Genomic DNA, 11031 nt, shown 5'->3' on the forward strand with positions numbered 1-11031 from the left:
AACATCGGTGGAATAAACCATGGATAGCCAATTTATTGGTTGGGGCTATGCTCATTAAACGTTAACAAATGATAGACAAGGCATATGTGCGTTTTATATTGATGTGTATGAAATAGCATAACCTAAAAGAACAGCCTGTGGAAGGATGTACATGACAACAAATGGTTATAATTCCTCCAGAATGCTAGTGGATTTAAACATCTCTTTCAATATCTCTTTGTAAAATAAATTTTGGTACTTTTAAACCAAGTATTAAAATTGGGTAACGTAGAAATTATAGCTGTAGTAAGTGTTAAATGAAAAGTAAAGCATGATTCGTCATTACTTCAGCGTGATTCCCTTCTAGAAGTTTTATGGTAACATAAAAGCTCTTACAGTCCAATATCAGATGCTATCTAATCTTGTATTTCCAGTAGGAAATTTGCATAGTGGCATAAAGGTCTTAATAGAGATAATACAAAACCACACAATGTGACAATAAAACAATGCAGATTTACTGTTTTACTTTGGATACTTTAAGTACTTTTAAAGGATTCACTTTTGTTTCTTTTACTAAGTAACACCTCTCGTTACAACTTAGTGCACTTGTGAAGTGGAGTAGTATTGACCAGTAGTATCTGTACTTTTCACTTCAGTAATGAGTTGTGCCTTTCCCACCACAAATGCACTTCAGTGACATACAAAATAAAATAAATATAATTTCATAAAATATGATGAAGTTCAGGCAAGTTCACTTTTAATAAACAGGTGGTAGTGAGAGCACATTTTCATAATCAATACTTCATGTATCACCCAGAGATTACAAAATTCTATATTGCAGTAATAGTTGAATCAGTATCTTCAGTTGCTTCTTTGAACAGTGTTATTCATTCATTGTTGGCTCTTGAGGTTCCTCTTGTTGATTCTGCAAAACATGAAGAGATACATGTTAGTGTCTGAAGGATGAAAGGTGCACCAAAGTGCTGCAGTGAAAAAACATTTAATATACAATTCAAATCATGCTTATGAATCATTTTAAGATGGATATAATTAGAGCCATCATAAAAAAAAAAAGAACTTACTCTTCTTTGAGAGAAATCACACCCAGTCTTTAGTAGGATCAAGACACGTCTGTCCTTTCTTCATTGTGGCACTGTAAGTAACAAATTATGTAATTCTTTAAAATTGATAGAATGACTCTTAGCCACTGCATAAAATGATACACCAGGAGTCACATTCTGACTGCATCATTCTAACTGAACAGTTCACCCAAATATACAAAAACCACTGTCAGGCAAAAAGCAAGACTTTTATGATTAAAAAAAAATAATACAAATAGAAACTTTAAAGAACACCTCAGGCATTCTGCTAAACCTCTCCATTGGTGAAAATACAAGTTATACAGGCTGAAGGTGAAAAATTACCAAATTTCATTCATTTAGGTGAACTATCCATGAAGCATCACACTACCACTCAAATATTTGAACACTCTCTTGATCGTAAATACCTTTTAATCTAGAAGATTCACTGAAATTAAAAAAAAAAAAATTGAATAAAAATCAACAAGTGTTCATCACATGTGAACTCATAAAACGATGTTTAAATGCAGGGACGTGCACAGATATTTTGAGGGGCAGGGGCTCAAGTGGAAAAAAGGGCACTTCTCATATTTATGTTATTTTTTTTTTCTAAAAAAAAAAAAAAAAAAAACCTTTATAAATATATTAGGGGTGTGCAATATTGACAAAAATATATCTCAATATTCATCTTCTTCTGCTTATCCAGGGCTGGGTTGAATATATTTTTCTCAGTATATTTTGGGATTTTATTGATAACTATAATTGTAGATGATATTTTGTGGAGTGTGTTATTGTGCTAATATCTTAAGGACTAACGTGGACAGCTGACTCCTAAATTTTTTGATGTTCTACATATTCTGTGTGGTGATCAGTTCACAGCAATGATAGAAATTAATCATTTCCTATAAGTTTAAATTGATACAAAAAAAAGAGTTTACCTTTTATGGGAATTTTTACCTTTATAAAGCCATTTTTTCTAAAAATGGTGCATTTTTTCATTTCAGTCAAATTCTTAAATTGAATCAGTCAATTAGAATAAGTCATTTGGGCTGTTACCAAGCAAATTAAATCAGTATTGACAAATTAATCTTTGCAATTCAGAGAAAACAGAAGCTGCATTAGAAAGGGCATTGAGATGCATTTACACACTGTTTAATGCAGGACATGCATTAATATGTATTTATTCTGCAGTTACAAATGCAGTTACAAATGCATTAATACCGTTTTGATATTTTAAACATAAATACTGATATTTAAATTTTAAAAAAAAAAAAAAGAAAAGATACTTTAAATGTGAAATTAAATATGCCCGCAGATGGCAGCAAGTCACTGTTAATAATAATTCATTGCATTTAAATAGAGCAAAAACAGTCACTTTAGTGTCTAAAACGTTAGTGTTTTAAGATTAAAATCTAGTTTGTTGAACTGCTGTAAAAACAATATCACATTTGTAATCATGCTGCTTTTTTGGTGGAAAAAAAACGTCAGTCTCTGTCTGTGTGATCCTGATTAACTATGAAATTACATAAATATATAAATTTCTTTCTTTAATTTTTTTTTTTTTATCATTCTAAATGCATTTTAATAAACCGAATCATGCATTGAAAGAACATGCACTGGTCTAAACTACTAGACTTCCTATTGCCTTAGCTAAACTTTAGCTAACTTACATGGTAGCTCTTATGGGTCATGGATGTTAGCAAGACAAATTAATTATATTTGCCTTTTGTCTTTTAGATAATTAGCTGTAAATTCGAGGCACATAGCTTAGTCTTTTGTATATCGCCACTCACCTCCACACCAAGACAAACACAGTGGAAAGGGAGAGAGGGCTTCACTTCTGTGGCTTTCTGCCTGTCAGTGATATGCATGTGCCGATCAATGTGTGCTAAACTGCTGTGCTGCTGAGACGTGGAGGGGAGAAAGCCTCATAATTTCCCAACCTGACCTGATATTTTGATTGATTTATTCATTTATAAAAAAAAAACAACTCCCCAAAAAAAAAAGGGCACTTTCTCTCGAGAAAGAAAAAAGGGCAGGTGCTCAAGCCCACTTTGATGTCTACATGTGTGCATATGCCTGTTTAAATGTATCCCAGGATGCACCTTGGGACAAGTTTTCAACTTTGCTGTTTGTTTTTGACTTTTTTTTTTTTTTTTTGGTTTTAGTTAACTTATAGCTGTAGCTTTTTTGAAGCTGTCCAAAAAAGAAAGTTTTGACTGGCAGTGCACTTTAGATATGTATTAGTATGTGAAGTCACTCACATGATCTCATCATTTTTGCAGTGTGGGTCCAGCAGAAATAAACCTCAGTGAGAGTACTTTTTCAGCTGGAATTGCTGGCTCTGAATATATTTTAGGGCATTTGCATCGTAGCTGTGGGCCTATAGGTTGACCTGCAGTGAGAGAGAGAGAGAGAGAGAGAGAGAGAGTTCCTCTAAGATTAGCATGAAATATTCATCAAACATGTCAGAAAGCATGATGAATGAATTTTAGTCTGCTTACCCTCTGTTGTGGACAGCAGTGCAGCTGTGCAGAGATCAAAAGCACAAAAGCTGATATTGTGAGTTTCATCTTTCTGAGCCAGTTTTGTGCAGAGCAATACCAGTGAAATGATCAAAAGGCTGTAGTCTGTTTTGGATTGTGACAACACAGCCCTGCACTCTCCCTTTTGAAGACAGTCCCTCCAACACACATGGGAAAGTTTATTTTGTATTCTGATTTCTCAGACTGTTCTCTTCCAAGAACTCTCTCTTCAATTTGCTCGGTAAATAAAATTATTTAGAAGTCATAAAGTGATACCAAATGTCAATTGAACCAATAGACACATGCACACACACACATATATAGATATTGTCACTTTTCTTAATGCATCTTTCTTACAAATTTATCATCTCAAACCTCTATTTATTGTTTTGCACCACTCAAGCTCTTACAGTTTTCGGTTCTGTCATATCTTGAATATTAGAGAACCGATGGTTTTATTTATGCTATCTGGGGAAACCAAAAGAAGTGGGCTTTTTTAGTTAGATCACAGAATAGGAATAAAAACTGACCACGCTTGGTGTACAAGAGAGTATTGTGAACTGTGAATATTTCGGTGAGTTTTATAAAGTAAACATTAAATAACTGGGAGATGTGGATAATAGGTGCCAGAGGGAACACTGGTGCGGGACTGAAGCAACGTAGTTTTACCGTGATGAGCCTGACACACGGAACAAATTATAAACGCAATCACTGGTGGGAAGACACCCATTTGCAGTAGCTGAGAGTGCCAAAAACCAGTCCGTATTCGAGACCCTGAGGAGGACGACGATCTGCAGATGAGCTTTCCTGAAAGGGTTTCTGACAGTTTGTGGCAGGAAATTCTTGGGTTTTATACACACCAATTGTTGCAGCAGCTGTCCGAGTGGGCTGGTCCTTTAGATGATCTTTGGAGGTGAAGGTGCTGGATGTGTAGGTCCTGGGCTGGTGTGGTTACACGGTGTCTTGCGGTTGTGAGGCCGGTTGGGATGAACTGCCAAATTCTCTGAAACGCCTTGGAGACAGCTTATTATGGTAGAGAAATAAACACATTCAATTCTACAGGCACGGCAAAAGCTCTGGTGTGACATTCCTGCAGTCAGCATGCCAACTTGCACGCTCCCTCACAAATCTGCAACATCTGTGGCATTGCGCTGTGTGATAAAACTGCAACATTTTAGAGTGGCCGTGGCTTATTGTGGCCAAGCACTAGCAGGCACATCTGTGCAATAATCATGCTTGTCTAATCAGCATCTTGATATGCCACACCTGTGGAGTGGGATGATGGATTATCTCAGCAAAAGGAGAAGTGCTCACTAACACAGTATTTAGACAGATTTTCTGACAACAATAATTTGAGAGAAATAGGCCTTTTGTGTACATAGACAAAAGGTTGTCTTAGATCTTTGAAATTGTAGCTCATGAAAAAATGGGGGCAAAAAACAACAGTGTTGTGCGTTTATAATTTTGTTCAGTGTATACGTAACAAAAAAAAAAAAAATGTAAGTATAAAAAACATTGAAATAGTATTTTCTTGTAAAAAATGTATTTCTTTTGTTGTCCATATAAATATTAGCATCTGCACCAAATTGCATGAACACAACTCTGTTTTTTCTCAGCCCTCTGATTATGTGCTCCATATTCTCACTAAATGAGCCATAAAAAAACTTGAATGCATCAAATATGATCATATGAAAAAAAAGCAAACTTGAATTAGAAAAAAAAAAAAATGCGTTTTAAAGGTTAAAGTAAATAACCTTTAAACATTTCAGAAAATTAGATGTGTTCATCTTCGGGACACAGTTTAAGATTATATTTTAGATTTAGTCCGAGAGCTTTCTGCTTTCCTCCATTGAGAATGTATGTACGGTATACTGTCCACGTCCAGAAAGGTAATAAAAACATCATCAAAGTAGTCCATGTGACATCAGAGGGTCCGCTTTTTTTTGCTCCAAAAAATAACAAAAATTACGACTTTATTCATCATTGTCTTCTCTTCCGGGTGTCTGTTGTGAATGCGACTGTGTGAACTGTTTGACGTACTACGACGCTGGTGACGTGTCCTCTGGTGCGCCCAATAACAAAGAAAACACGTCAGCGGCGTCACTGCAGTGTTTGTGAAACGCACTCACAACAGACCCGGAAGAGAAGAAAATTATGAATTATGGTAATTGATGAAAAGTGGTAATTTTTGTTTATATTTGGAGCAAAATGTATTTTTTGATGCTTTCAGTAAATTCTAACGGACCCTTCTGATGTCACATGGGACTACTTTGGATGATGTTTTTTTTTTATTACCTTTCTGGACAGGCAGTATACCGTACATACATTTTCAATGGAGGGACAGAAAGCTGCTCGGACTAAATCTAAAATATCTTAAACTGTGTTCCGAAGATGAACGGAGGTCTTACGGGTTTGGAACGACATGAGGGTGAGTCATTAATAACATCATTTTCATTTTTGGCTGAACTAACCCTTTAATAGAAATATAAGTTACTGTAACTCAAACAGTAGAACATGGTGCACTTTTAATAAAAGTGTCTGGCTAATGCATAAAACTATAACAGTAGAACATAAAATATAAATCATTCTGAATTATATTCTATTCTGAAATGATGAAGAAAGGCACCAGCGCTGAGCATGCTGGAAATCCAAAAACACATGCTTACAACTTAACCTATGTGTTTAGTACATTCAACTGACATTTTCAGGCAATGCACCTGTCAAAACTTAAGTTATGCTTAAGTTTATAATGCATGTGTCATGTTGGCGATTCATTTTAACAGAACCATTTGCAGCACACACAGAAGTACTGAAATTCTCATTGAAATGAAAAATGTAGCACAAAAAAGAGAGAATGTCAAAGGTAAACATCCTTAATGCTCCGTGTTGTAGATATTAGTATAAGAAAGCATTATATATGTTACCAAAGACAACAGATGACATTCTCAAGCACTTAAATCAAGCTCCTCTGAAAGTTGGCTTTGAACGGCTGTAAAAACAGAAATTGGGGGGAAGCAGAATCCTGGCTCAATTTAAAACAAAGTGTTTTCTGCTGCCAAGATCAGTTCAGTTTTCCATGGAAAGCTGTTTCAAACACCCAAAGAACCACAAATCTCCAAACAGAGAAGCTATTTGAAAAAAAAACGATATCCAAATGAAAAAATTCGGCACAGTGGTGAGCCTTCCCAGAAGTGGAGATGGTTGCGGACTGCCCCACTAAATTCCAGTCCTTCCGGCACTCTGTGATCATGGAGTTAGAAGTCATCAGATATCTCTCCATCATTTTATTTTATCAATATTTACCTATAGATTATGCATTGGAGGTAGTTTCTGCACAATGAACAATAAAACAGAAGTAAAATAACTAACTGGGCAGGGGAGGGTGGCAGGGTACACACATACGCAGTGGGTTTTGTCTTACAAGCAAAATTTTTTACATAGATATACAAGCGGTTGAGAAATCGTGAATGATAAATTGTTGTTCTAGGCAAATTACACATGCACATCTTTCCACAAACACGGCGTCAGATCCCATGTCAGGGGAAATTTTTTACAGGTCCGACGCAGGTGAGGGACGGGGGGTGGAGTCAGTGTTTAGTACCATCTTCATATGAACAACAAATCCACACACACAACAAACACAATCTGCACACACACACACACACACACAAAAGAACATATATTTTCAGGAAATTTATTTGTATTAACCTTAATTAAGGGAAAAAGTAATAAAGGTACTGTTGAATGTTGTGAAAGGCCCAACAATAAAAAAGAAGCTAGCAGCACTGTGCACTTTTTGGTTCTAGCATAACATTAACATACGAACATTAACAATCGATGTTAAAGATGTTGACGCCTAAATAAGATAAATAAATCAATATGGTCAATTTCCAGGTTCTTTGTAATAGCCCTTTTTATCGTATACCCATCGTCATTGCAAATCAATTTATTCACCGAAAATGTAATGTGCTACTACACTTTTAGTAGTAGCCTTAACTCAGTGATGACTATCAGTCTTATGTGGGCGATCACGGCAGAAATCTTTGGAAAAAATCCATGTAAAGACGAAACAAACAGACGATTACCACTATTAACAGCAATGTATGCAATCAAACGTGTATACGCACAAACTGTGGTACAGTTCTGTATGAATTGTTTACAGGTAGGCACTCATCCTGAAGGTCCTCTCGGGTGGGGTTGCAACAATACGCCCAGTCTAGAGGTCCGGGAATGGCAGTACTCTAGTTTTACAAGTTTCCGTGCAAACAGCGTACAATGTTTAGTGAGCTTGGCAGCGAGGTTTCTAAGTATGGAAAGAATGCTGTGAGTGTTGGGCTCAACAGTGGGAAATAGATCAGTTGACCTCACAAAGGGAAAGTAGTGCTGTCGATAATATCTAACCACCCCCTAGATGTTATGACTGTAGAGGACAGGTAACTAGTTCAATCTGGCGAAGTCTGCATAAATTGTAATCATACACCCGATTCCTGCGTGTAATGTTGTTTGGTTAAAAATACTAGATAATTCGAGTCGCTCGTCTCGTGAATTTAATAGGAGACAAACCTCTTGACTGTAGTCATAAACCAATCTTGTGTGAACCATGTGAAATCATAACACTCACATTTCAGTCTTGATACAAATCAGAATCATCACATTATAGGCATATAACCTACGAAATCTCAGCTTGTTTTCTCATATACAGGTTAAGATTATACAGACACACAGAAAAAAATAAGAAAAACAACAACAAAAGTAATCGATTTTTGCATTGGTCCTGAAACAAAAAACGCAGACCAGGTTTGGACAAGAAAATCAAAATCCACTGACTGGACAGTGCAGCGTGCCACAAAACAGAACCGCAGACTAGACGTGCGGGCTTTCCATGATAACCACTGTAAACAACGGGGAGCTACTCTTTTAAAACCTAGATTAGAGAGTATGTAAATCCAGAGGAGGAAAGATGAAACGCGCAAAAAACATAGACACATTATTGCGGATAGACGGGTCCAAGTGATCGCCTTATGCATTCACTAAAGTTAAATTATTCAGAGCGTAACTCTTTTCAGTTTAATTTTGTTGATTTTCAGAGCACAACGAACCAAACTTACCATGGATGCGACTGATAATTTTGCTGTAAGTGCTGAGGCTGCCGTATTTATCGCATCGGTCAACCCTCTAGATCATCAACTATTCGAACGCTCTGGTCATTGCCCTGAGTCGTTCGGACATCTGAGGCAGAAGGTACCCATGTTGCCATTGCTTTTTAAATGCTAGAGGGCCGATATGCCAGTAAATGTGCCAATGTAACACCCTTCCCCTCACCGGATCTCTGATGCAAAGGGGGGTCAACCAAGGAGGAAGAGACAAGTGTGTGCGCTGGAAAGTTTTGGTTTTCTCCTGATCTACTATCCAAACAAGGTATCACGCCACAAAATGTCGTAATCTACGACACGTTGATCCACGCAAGAAGGATGATGTGAGTGTCACATTTTGGGGCTACCTCTAACTCGTGGGAAAATGACACACATGATGAAGCTTGTTTTTTTTGGGGGGGAGGGGAGGGTGCGACGTTAACTACTGTAGCAACAGAAGGGTGCGGCTAACATTCCCACAAATGTGCCAAGAACCTCCCAAACTCGACCAAAAAGACCAGCGAATATATTGCGTTTTAAAAGAATTGATTTTTTGTTTTTTTAACTCAGAATTTTGGGGGGACACCTTCCACAGACAGCATAAAGCCTCGCATAGTCTCGTGGCCTGTTCTAACCCTGTCTCATAAAAATAGTTTGATCTCGTCCCACATGTATTGACTGTAAACTATTAATTTCTGAGTCTAGGACTAGCAGCTGGAAAGGGTTCATCTTAAAAAAAGTCAACAGCACTTTACCATATTTTTTAAGCATTGTACCCTGTCCTGAGCCAGGGTCGTGACAATGTCATGTGTAGTCACATCCCCTTACGAAAATTAACCATGGTTTCATTTCAAGGGAAAGCATGTACATGGTGATTAACCATTTGTACTAACAGCACAGGTTTAACCTAGCAACCACCATGGATTCTAAATAGTGGTTCGCAAAAAAAACCAAAAAACTGGTTAATTTTTTTGTTATCAGTGGGTAGAACATTGCAATCTTACTTCGGAGCCAATACACATGAAAAAAAATTATAGCATAATACCTATGGCAATTGTTACTTTGACAACCATGGGCTATAGTACAGATAGTAACCCTTGAATGAATGGAATTCGTTGTTGTGGGTAATTCCAACTTTCTATGATAATATAACCATTATAGTGTAATAATAACCAAATTACGTTTACCCAAATACGTGTACTAGTAAGGTTTTCTACAACATAGGGTATATTATAGACTACACATACACAGTTTCTACTGTAGTTAAAAGCTAAAATAATACTACAGTACTTATTTACAGTGTTTATCAGTCCACTATAGTTAATACTACAGTATGCTGTAGCATTCATTAACAAAGTGTTTGTGGATACTATAGTATGATACAGGATCATACACTTCTACAGATTGGTGGTTCAAAAAACACTGTTAGTATTCTTAACTATTCAAAGTACTATAGGTTCTGGTTAAATGTTCGTAAGGGGATGGCCCACAGTATCCGCCAAGCATCGATAACCGAATGCTTCACCCTATCTGTAGGTTTGTACTGTTTGTATGTTTACATTATGGTAACCACTAGCAACTTGTCATTTTAACCATAGTCAACTATATTGTCTTACTCTATTGTATTGAAAGCACAGTTTAACACAGCACTTACCATGGTTTTACCACAGTCACTGTATATTTATGTGGTATTTGTAGTTAAAGCATGTAACCACAACACTTACTATGGGTTTACCTCAGTAACCATAGTTTTACTGGGGTTTTTTGTAGTTAAACCACAGTAAACAGCAAACAATTACCATGTTTTTACCACAGTAACTGTTTTTACTGTAAACTTTTTTTAAAGCACAGTAACCACAATGCTTGTTATGCTTTTAATACCTTTTTGTGAAGTGACTGTAATTCAATATTGTTTTCTGTCTTGCAGTTACAGTAAGTCAGATACGCCACAACAATCTGTAATCCAGCTGCTCTTTTAACAAGCCATCTCTTGTAAAGGTTCTCCCGTCACCTTTCCTTTCCTCTCCTCTCATCTCCTCTCCTCTTCTGCTCCTCTCCTCTCCTCTCCTCTCATTTCCTCTCCTCTCCTCTCCTCTCCTTTCCTTTCCTTTTCCAAACTGTAATCCACGATTCATTCACACATAGTTTTTTGCTCTCTCTCCTTCTGTGGTTAATCATGGCCCAATTTTTAAAACTTAGAATCAAATTGCTGACCAATTCTGTCAGAAAGCTGCTAGAATTAACAGGGAACTTGAACTCAAGCTCAATGCTGATCCTGAAGAAGCTGCCAAGGAGGCTGAACAAGTCCTTCAAAGG

At 36.8% G+C, this 11031-nt stretch overlaps 1 long non-coding RNA gene across 1 annotated transcript; it reads right to left on the bottom strand.

Moving 5' to 3' along the window:
• Positions 1 to 856: 856 nt before the first annotated feature.
• LOC122143811 lies at positions 857 to 3595 on the bottom strand. Its single transcript, XR_006159377.1, has 4 exons — positions 3563 to 3595; positions 3323 to 3453; positions 1062 to 1132; positions 857 to 904 (listed from the first exon to the last, which is right to left on the bottom strand). It is a non-coding gene; the product is annotated as an uncharacterized LOC122143811 (long non-coding RNA).
• Between the last annotated feature and the right edge of the window lie 7436 nt (positions 3596 to 11031).

This window comes from Cyprinus carpio, unplaced genomic scaffold (genome assembly GCF_018340385.1).
Source record: "Cyprinus carpio isolate SPL01 unplaced genomic scaffold, ASM1834038v1 S000006510, whole genome shotgun sequence".
Lineage (NCBI taxonomy): Eukaryota > Metazoa > Chordata > Actinopteri > Cypriniformes > Cyprinidae > Cyprinus > Cyprinus carpio.